Source organism: Aquarana catesbeiana, linkage group LG04 (genome assembly GCF_042186555.1).
Source record: "Aquarana catesbeiana isolate 2022-GZ linkage group LG04, ASM4218655v1, whole genome shotgun sequence".
NCBI classification, from domain to species: Eukaryota; Metazoa; Chordata; class Amphibia; order Anura; family Ranidae; genus Aquarana; species Aquarana catesbeiana.
Window position 1 is genome coordinate 318,125,310 of NC_133327.1, and position 10,269 is coordinate 318,135,578.

Sequence of the window (10,269 nt, forward strand, 5' to 3'; positions counted from 1 at the left end):
TTGTTCCTCATTCCTCATTGCCTTCATTTTATGGCTCTTGATTTTCTTTCTCAAGTACAGACCCTGATCAAATTCTCAAACTAGACCCAGCAGCGTTAGCGGACTTAACAATGTGGGATGAGTTCCTTACAAACTAGAACAGTGCATCAAGGTTTATCCCATCAGCATCAGCTCTGTCACCACAATGTCACCACAGGTAGTCATGGATACCGCAGCCTTCACAGGCTTGCTGCAATTTTTGTCCATCACTGGTTTGCAGAACCTTGGCCTCCAGGAATCCTCCTAATATCAGGGTTTACTCAGTCTATCGTGCTGCCACATGCAGCTGGCTCTTTCTCATAATACCATCAGGCTATACCTAGCCGCCATTCAGCAATTTGTCCTTACAGGACCCCGGAAAGTCATCACCTACATCCAGAACAACCAGCCCATATCCAGCGGTAAATGCCTACCCATCACAAGTCCCATCTCTAGGGACATGTCTAAAATCCTCACACATTCCCCGTTTGGGGTTTTGCCCAGTCTAATCATCCAAGCGGCCATGTACTTGGCCTTCTTCAGTTTTGCAGCCTACGAATTCACCTTTAACAGCACCGGCAGTCAAATACTGTACAGACATCACCTGACTCGCTTTCAAACCATTACGTCCTCCATCTTGCAGTCTCCAAAACTCAACAAACTGGTCCTGGGGTTGACATCAGCCTCTTTCAGACTAACAATGCCTTTTCCGACCAGCCCCTGAGTGGCAGCCACTTTATCAGTTACGTCAGGATCCTACCAGTCAACTTGGGCCTTGCCCCCGTTTGGTTCTCCGGACATTCCTTCCAGATTGGCTCAGTCTCAGCCGCATCCCAAGCACGAAGTACCAGACCATGTGATCAAGACATTAGACAGATGGAAGTCTGCTTGCTTCGCTACATACATCCCAAATCCTCAGGTTAAAATGGCACAGGCCTTCACCAAGCTTGCTCAATAATGACAGAACCAATAAAGAGTTACTCCCCTATCTGGGTATTTTTGCCCCCTTTTCTTGGCATTCCGACCAGACGACCAAGGCACATTTCAGGTCTATTTATGTTGCAAGTCTTGTTGCATGTTTATGTGATCCATATCTGTCTTGGCCATAGGGCCATGACCATAAATATTATTGTTATTATACAGGATTTATATAGTGCCAACAGTTTATGCAGCGCTTTACAACATTAGGGAGGACAGTACAAGTACAATACAATTCAATACAGGAGGAATCAGAGGGCCCTGCTCATTAGAGCTTACAATCTAGGAGGGAGGGTCAAGTTATACAAAAGGGTAATAGCTGTGGGGGATGAGCTAATGGAGAAAATAGTGCAGTTGTTAGATGGAGGCAGGATAGGCTTCCCTGAAGAGGAAAGTTTCCAGGGATCGCCTAAAAGTGGATACATTTGGAGACAGTCTGACAGATTGGGGTAGGGAATTCCAGAGGATGGGCGAGGCTCGGGAGAAGTACTGGAGGCGGATATGGGAGGAGGTGATGAGGGAGCTAGAGAGCAGGAGGTCCTGGGAGGAACGGAGAGAGCGATTGGGTTGGTATTTTGAGACTAGGCTAGTGATGTAGCTGGGGGCAGAGTTGTGGATGGCTTTGTAACTTATTGTTCGTATTTTGAATTTAATTCGTTGGGTGAGTGGCAGCCAATGGAGGGATTGGCAGAGAGGGGTAGCAGACACTGAGCGGTTTGTAAGGTGGATGAGTCTGGCAGCAGCATTCATGATGGACTGAAGGGGGATAGTCTATTTAAAGGTAAGCCAATGAGGAGGGAGTTGCAGTAGTCGAGGCGAGAGATAACCAGGGAGTGAATCAGGAGCTTTGTGGTTTCATTGGTTAGAAAGGGACGTAGTTTAGAAATTTTGCGGAGGTTGAGGTGGCAAGCTTTGGAAAGTGATTGGATGTGGGGCCAAAAAGAGAGTTCAGAATCCAGGATAACACCTAGTACCCTGACATGTGGGAACGGGTGGATGGTTGTGCCATTGCTCTTGACAGACAAGTCAGGGGAAGAGGCACACGGGGGAGGAAATATTATAAGCTCGGTTTTGGACAAGTTGAGTTTGAGGAAGTGGTGTGACATCCATACAGATATGTCGGTTAGTAAGTTAGTGATGCATGAGGAGACTGATGGAGTGAGTTGAGGGGTGGAGAGATAGATTTGTGTGTCGTCAGCGTAGAGATGATATTGAAAGCCATGAGAGGCTATCAGCTGACCCAGGGAAGAGGTGTAGATTGAAAATAAAAGAGGTCCAAGAACAGAACCTGGGGGGACCCCGATAGAGAAGGGAAGAGGAGTGGAGGAAGTAGAATTGTAAGTGACACTGAAGGTGCGTTGGGATAGGTAGGATGAGAGCCACTGAAGAGCACAGTCATGGAGACCGAGTGAGTAAAGTTTTTTGAGGAAGAGGGGGTGGTCAACTGTGTCAAAGGCAGCTGAAAGATCCAGAAGTAGGAGTAAAGAATAGTGTACGGTTTTTGCAGTTAGTAGGTTATTTGTGAGTTTTAAAAGAGCAGTTTCTGTGAAGTGTTGAGGGCGAACTCCAGATTGAAGGGGATCAAGAAGGTTGTTTTTAATGAGGTGGTCACTCAGTTCCCGCGCCCGGCGGACGGACGGGGATTCGGCGCTGCCGCTCTTCTTGGGCAGGTCTACCATGGGTCCTGGGAGTTGACCAGGCCCCAGGGGGGTCCCACGGGGGTCCCACAGGCATCGGGAGGGGAGCCGGGCATAGCTACACAAAATATTGACACTTAGGTCCCAATTTGGACATTTTCACTTAGGGGTGTACTCACTTTTATTGCCAGCGGTTTAGACATTAATGTCTATGTGTTGAGTTATTTTGAGGGGACAGCAAACTTACACACTGTTATACAAGCTGTACACTCCTGCTGCTTCGTCTGAGGATGGTAGATTCCTGGTGTGAAGGAGAGAGGAAGGTAAGCGGAAAGGAGGAGGATTGTTGATTGAAGGGGAATCAGGAGATTGCGGCGTTAGTGTGGTGAGACGCTGTGGGACATTGTATCCTGACCGAACCCGACTGAACCTGCCACCCCCCCCCCCGCCATGCCTCCAGTCTCTCCTCTGCCACAGTCTGTGCTAGTCACAACTGCAACACATACCTGAATTTACTATCATTACCAACTGCTGGCCTCTGAGCCCCTGGACTTTGCTGCAGTCTAGTTAGCCCTATGTTTCTTCTGAATCCGTCCATCTGCTGGCTGTAAGCCAACTGTTAGTTGCGGATGAACCCTTGCTGCTGCCACTTTTGCTGTTTGTTGCTTGCTGCCTGGTGCTGTGGAGTGATTATATTCCTCTGGGTATCCCTTTTTGGTGGTCGATCGGCTGAAATCCCAGACTCAGATTGCTTTTTGTTTGTTTGCTGTTTGTTTGTTTGCTGTTTGTTTGCTGTTTGTTTGCTGGGTTGCATTTTTGGGGCTTTTCCTTTTAGTTTTTCATTTGCCTTTTGCTGTCACTTTTTAAATAGGTTTTTTTTTTTTTTTTTCTCTGGTTCCATCAGTCTATCAATTAAGGGGGGTGGTTAATTGCTCACAGGTGCCTATTTAACTGGGTGTAGGACTCAGTCTGAGCGTGCTCAGTCTGAGGCTGTGGAACTTTGTGTAAGTGGAGCTGGTATAAGTGGGAGTTAAAAACCAGAGTTAGAGTGTACAAGTCTTGCTGTTTGTTTGCTGTTTGTTTGCTGTTTGTTTGTTTGCTGTTTGTTTGTTTGCTGTTTGTTTGCTGTTTGTTTGCTTGCTGTTTGTTTGCTTGCTGTTTGATTGCTTGCTGTTTGTTTGCTGTTTGATTGCTTGCTGTTTGATTGCTGTTTGTTTGTTTTATGTTTGTTTGTTTGCTGTTTGTTTGCTGTTTGTTTGTTGGGTTGCATTTTTGGGGCTTTTCCTTTTAGTTTTTCATTTGCCTTTTGCTGTCACTTTTTAAATAGGTTTTTTTTTTTTTTCTCTGGTTCCATCAGTCTATCAATTAAAGGGGGTGGTTAATTGCTCACAGGTGCCTATTTAACTGGGTGTAGGACTCAGTCTGAGAGTGCTCAGTCTGAGGCTGTGGAACTTTGTGCAAGTGGAGCTGGTATAAGTGGGAGTTAAAAACCAGAGTTAGAGTGTACAAGTCTTGCTGTTTGTTTGCTGTTTGTTTGTTTGCTGTTTGTTTGCTGTTTGTTTGTTTGCTGTTTGTTTGCTGTTTGTTTGTTTGCTGTTTGTTTGTTTGCTGTTTGTTTGCTTGCTGTTTGTTTGCTTGCTGTTTGATTGCTTGCTGTTTGTTTGCTGTTTGATTGCTTGCTGTTTGATTGCTTGCTGTTTGTTTTCTGTTTGTTTGTTTGCTGTTTGTTTGCTGGGTTGCATTTTTGGGGCTTTTCCTTTTAGTTTTCATTTGCCTTTTGCTGTCACTTTTTAAATAGGTTTTTTTTTTTTTCTCTGGTTCCATCAGTCTATCAATTAAGGGGGGTGGTTAATTGCTCACAGGTGCCTATTTAACTGGGTGTAGGACTCAGTCTGAGCGTGCTCAGTCTGAGGCTGTGGAACTTTGTGTAAGTGGAGCTGGTATAAGTGGGAGTTAAAAACCAGAGTTTAAAACAGGAGGTTATAACAGGGGTCATAGTACCTGTGCAGTGTGAGTACCTGAGTGTTTTCTGAGTAGTGTGTGTGGATCGTTAGTACTTGTGTATTGTGTACTGTATACTTGAGTATTGCGAGTGCACATAGGTCTGCGACTGTTCTGCGATTGCACGTAGGTCTGTGAGTACCTGTGTATTGTCTTGTTGTGTACCTGTGCATTGTCTTGAGTATTAGTGCCAGGAAGCTAGCTGTTAGGTAATTTGGACAGGGTAAAATCCCCAAATCCTCACTAAATTTAATAGGTACGATGCCCGGCGGATGTGGAGAGGCGACTCTTTGTACATCTTGCCGCATGTATGCGTTCCTTGATCATCCGATCGAGGGCGAATACTGCTGTGCAAAATGTAAGCACATTGTTTCCCTGGAAGCCCAGGTTCTGAATCTGGGGAAGCAACTGTCAGCACTGAGAAGTCCCTCCATACTAAAGGTGAGCCAGGAACGTACACGGCAGGTGTCGGCAGGGGCCAGCACAGAGGCGGGTGGAGACAAAGAGGTACAGGCACTAGCAAAGAGTAGATGGGTGACAGTCAGGAGGGGTAGAGGGGGAAGTGCCAGATAGGCTGATCCAGGACTGGAGCATCCCAATAAGTACGCTCCATTGAGTGACATTGGTGAAACCAGTCAGGGACCAGCACTGCTGGAGATGAGGGACTCTCCTAGCTGCCAGGGGAAGAACTCCTCCAGTGAGAGTGGGGGCAGCAAAGGGAAAGGAAAGACAGATTCTGGTGGTAGGGGACTAAATTCTTAGAAGGACAGAGAGGGCAATCTGTAACCAAGACCTGAAGCGCCGAACAGTATGTTGTCTACCGGGCGCTCGGGTTCGGCACATCACGGATCTTGTGGACAGATTACTGGGAGGGGTTGGGGAAGACCCGGCTGTCATGGTGCACGTTGGCACCAATGACAAAGTCAGAGGCAGATGGAGTGTCCTAAAGAACGATTTTGGGGACTTAGGTGCTAAATTGAGGAAAAGGACCTCCAAGGTAGTGTTCTCAGGAATACTACCGGTACATCGAGCCACACCAGAAAGGCAGAGGGAGATTAGGGACGTAAACAAGTGGCTGAAGAGCTGGTGTAGTAAGGAGGGGTTTGGGTTCCTGGAGGACTGGGCCGACTTCTCAGTCGGTAACTGGTACTATAGAAGGGACGGACTGCACCTAAATGAGGAGGGTGCAGATCTGCTGGGAATGAAGATGGCCAAAAAGTTAGAGGGGCTTTTAAACTAGGCGATGGGGGGAGGGTCCAGAGACAGTGATAGCCAGCGTGGAAGATATTCCAGAGGGTAGTATTGGGGGCATTAGTGGTAGGTTAACCAAAGCACAAAAGCACAAGGTGAGTATAGTCCTAGTTGCAATCTTGAAACACCCAATATGAGGACAATATGCGACCGGTCTAAACTATGTGGCATGTTCACCAATGCCAGGAGCATGGCGGACAAGATGGGTGAACTAGAGATACTGTTGTACAAGGAGGATTTGGATTTTGTGGGAATTTCAGAGACCTGGTTCAACAGCTCTCATGATTGGCTGGCAAACATTCAAGGGTATACCCTATACCGCAAGGATAGAGAGGGTAAAAAAGGGGGAGGGGTATGCCTATATATCAAGAATAATGTACAAGTGAATGTGAGAGATGACATCACTGAGGGAGCTAGTGAGGAGGTGGAATCCTTATGGGTAGAGCTCCAAAGGGATGAAGCTAAGGGGAAAATAATACTGGGAGTATGCTATAGGCCCCCTAACCTGAGGGAGGAAGTGGAGACGGATCTCCTATCACAAATTGGATTAGCAGCAAGGATGGGAAGTGTTATCATAATGGGGGATTTTAATTATCCAGACATAGACTGGGCGGAGGGAACCGCGCATTCATTTAAGGCTCGCCAGTTCCTTAATGTCTTGCAGGACAATTTTATGGGTCAGATGGTAGACGCACCAACTAGAAATAAAACATTACTGGATCTACTGATTACCAACAATACAGACCTGATCACAGATGTGGAAATACGGGGCAATTTAGGTAACAGCGATCACAGGTCAATTAGTTTCAGTATAAATCACACAAATAGGAAACATGAAGGGAACACAAAGACACTGAATTCCAAAAGAGCCAACTTCCCTAAACTACAAACCTTGCTAAAAGGCATAAATTGGGATAAAATATTAGGAACAAAGAATACGGAGGAGAGATGGGTTTGCTTTAAGAGCATATTAAATAAGGGCATTAGCCAATGTATCCCATTGGGTAATACATTTAAAAGAGCGAACAAAAATCCTGGATGGCTTAACTCCAATGTAAAAATGCATATAAAAGAAAAGGAGAAGGCCTTCAAAAAATACAAGGTGGAGGGATCATCCTCAGCATTCAGACTTTATAAAGAATGCAATAAGAAATGTAAGGGTGCAATTAGGACGGCTAAGATAGAACATGAAAGACACATAGCGGAGGAGAGCAAAACAAATCCCAAGAAATTCTTTAAGTATGTAAACAGTAAAAAAGGAGGACAGACCATATTGGCCCCATAAAGAATGAGGAAGGACATCTGGTTACAAAGGATGGGGAGATGGCAAAGGTATTGAATTTATTCTTCTCCTCAGTATTCACGAGTGAATCGGGGGGCTTCAGTAACCAAAACTGCAGTGTTTATCCTCATGACACAACACAGGAAGCACCTACATGGTTAACAGAGGACGAAATTAAAATTAGACTTGAGAAACTTAACATTAATAAATCACCGGGGCCAGATGGCTTGCATCCGAGGGTACTTAGGGAACTCAGTCAGGTGATTGCCAGACCGTTGTTCTTAATTTTTACAGACAGTCTATTGACTGGAATGGTACCAGCTGATTGGAGAAAAGCCAATGTAGCACCGATATTTAAAAAGGGCCCAAAAAACATCCCTGGGAATTACAGACCAGTTAGCCTAACATCAATAGTATGTAAACTCTTGGAGGGGATGATAAGGGACTATATACAAGATTTTAGTAATAAGAATGATATCATTAGCAGTAATCAGCATGGATTCATGAAGAATCGTTCTTGCTAAACCAATCTATTAACCTTCTATGAGGAGGTGAGTTGCCATCTAGATAAAGGAAGGCCCGTAGACGTGGTGTATCTGGATTTTGCAAAAGCATTTGACACAGTTCCCCATAAACGTTTACTGTACAAAATAAGGTCCGTTGGCATGGACCATAGGGTGAGTACATGGATTGAAAACTGGTTACAAGGGCGTGTTCAGAGAGTGGTGATAAATGGGGAGTACTCAGAATGGTCAGGGGTGGGTAGTGGGGTTCCCCAGGGTTCTGTGCTGGGACCAATCCTATTTAATTTGTTTATAAACGACCTGGAGGATGGGATAAACAGTTCAATCTCTGTATTTGCAGATGATACTAAGCTAAGCAGGGCAATAACTTCTCTGCAGGATGTGGAAACCTTGCAAAAAGACCTGAACAAATTAATGGGGTGGGCGACTACATGGCAAATGAGGTTCAATGTAGAAAAATGTAAAATAATGCATTTGGGTGGCAAAAATATGAATGCAATCTATACACTGGGGGGGGAGAACCTCTGGGGGAATCTAGGATGGAAAAGGACCTGGGGGTCCTAGTAGATGATAGGCTCAGCAATGGCATGCAATGCCAAGCTGCTGCTAATAAAGCAAACAGAATATTGGCATGCATTAAAAGGGGGATCAACTCCAGAGATAAAACGATAATTCTCCCGCTCTACAAGACTCTGGTCCGGCCGCACCTGGAGTATGCTGTCCAGTTCTGGGCACCAGTCCTCAGGAGGGATGTACTGGAAATGGAGCGAGTACAAAGAAGGGCAACAAAGCTAATAAAGGGTCTGGAGGATCTTAGTTATGAGGAAAGGTTGCGAGCACTGAACTTATTCTCTCTGGAGAAGAGACGCTTGAGAGGGGATATGATTTCAATTTACAAATACTGTCCTGATGACCCCACAATAGGGATAAAACTTTTTTGCAGAAGAGAGTTTAATAAGACTCGTGGCCACTCATTACAATTAGAAGAAAAGAGGTTTAACCTTAAACTACGTAGAGGGTTCTTTACTGTAAGAGCGGCAAGCATGTGGAATTCCCTTCCACAGGCGGTGGTCTCAGCGGGGAGCATTGAAAGCTTCAAGAAACTATTAGATAATCACCTGAATGACCGCAACATACAGGGATATGTAATGAAATACTGACACATAATCACACACATAGGTTGGACTTGATGGACTTGTGTCTTTTTTCAACCTCACCTACTATGTAACTATGTAAGACCAGCTGAAGTCCCAGCCCCAGATCCAGATCCAGAACCCGATGGAATAAGCTACGATGTCAGTAGTGGCCTTCTTGCTACACCCTGAGGACTAAGAACTAAGACTTTGCTGCTGAAGATAAAAGGGGGGGTGGGGGATAGGGGCAAAAAGTTGACATTTGTATCTTCATTTGTTTGCAGTGCTGTGAACCTTGACCCAGGCTTAGAACACGTGCTGCAGCCATCTTGCTATACCCTTCTGGCTATATATATATATATATATATATATATATATATATATCATATCATATTGCTATATATTGCTACATACATGTCATATTGCTATATACTGCTGCTATATACTGTTATACACAGTCTGCTAAGGAAAGGATGGGGATTTCTTATAAATTTCTCCTATATTTTTACCTATAGCTAACCTCAGTTAATGTTTACATTAATAGGGCTCTAAATATTAACTATACTAATTATATCTTCAGAGAGAATAAATAGGGTCCCTTTTGGCTGGAGATAGATATCTTAGCCGCAGACTCGCTCAGCAACATCAAGTAAGTTAGTGACATCAAGTAAGGCAGATACAACCTCTGCAGCAGTAATTATCCCTACAAAGAAAGCAAAGACAGCAAAAGCAAGAATGACTGCTACTTCTCAACCACCTAGCGATGTATCAGTCTCCTCCTTGGAGGACTCCCTCTTCAGCCACAGCTATTTTTGGCAGTTATTATGGAGTGTAAAGAGACTCTTAAGGGGCAAATGGATCTTATAGCTTCAGATGTTGCTCGGATCCGCCAGGACTTAGATGGGTTTAAAACCAGGGTCTGTGAGGTTGAAAATAGGGTCTCCACGCTGGAAGACTCTACTCAATCAGATTCTAAAGAAATGCGGGCTTTACAGTTACAGGTCAGACGGTTGCAGGAAAAGGCTATCTTTACTGAAAACTGCCTTAGACGGAATAATATTTGCATCTTGGGTCTACCTGAAAGGGCAGAGGGGACTAAATCAACTGAATTTGCTGAGCAATTACTTACCTCTGTTTTGGGCCTAGGCAGTGTGCCGTCCACCTTTGTGGTGGAGCAGGCACATAGGGTTCCACCAATACCACCTAAACCTGGGGCCCCCCCTAGGCCTTTACTTTTACGATTATTGAATTCTCGAGACAGGGATAGGGTTCTGGCAGCTACCAGAGCTAAACAAGATATACCTGTTGAAAATACCAAATTATTATTTTTTCCAGATTATTCTCAAGAAGTTCAGCAATGCTGTAAGTCCTATACGGAGAGCTGTAAGAGACTATGAGAAAAGAGTATACATTTCAGCCTTCTTTTTCCTAGCAGATTGTGCATT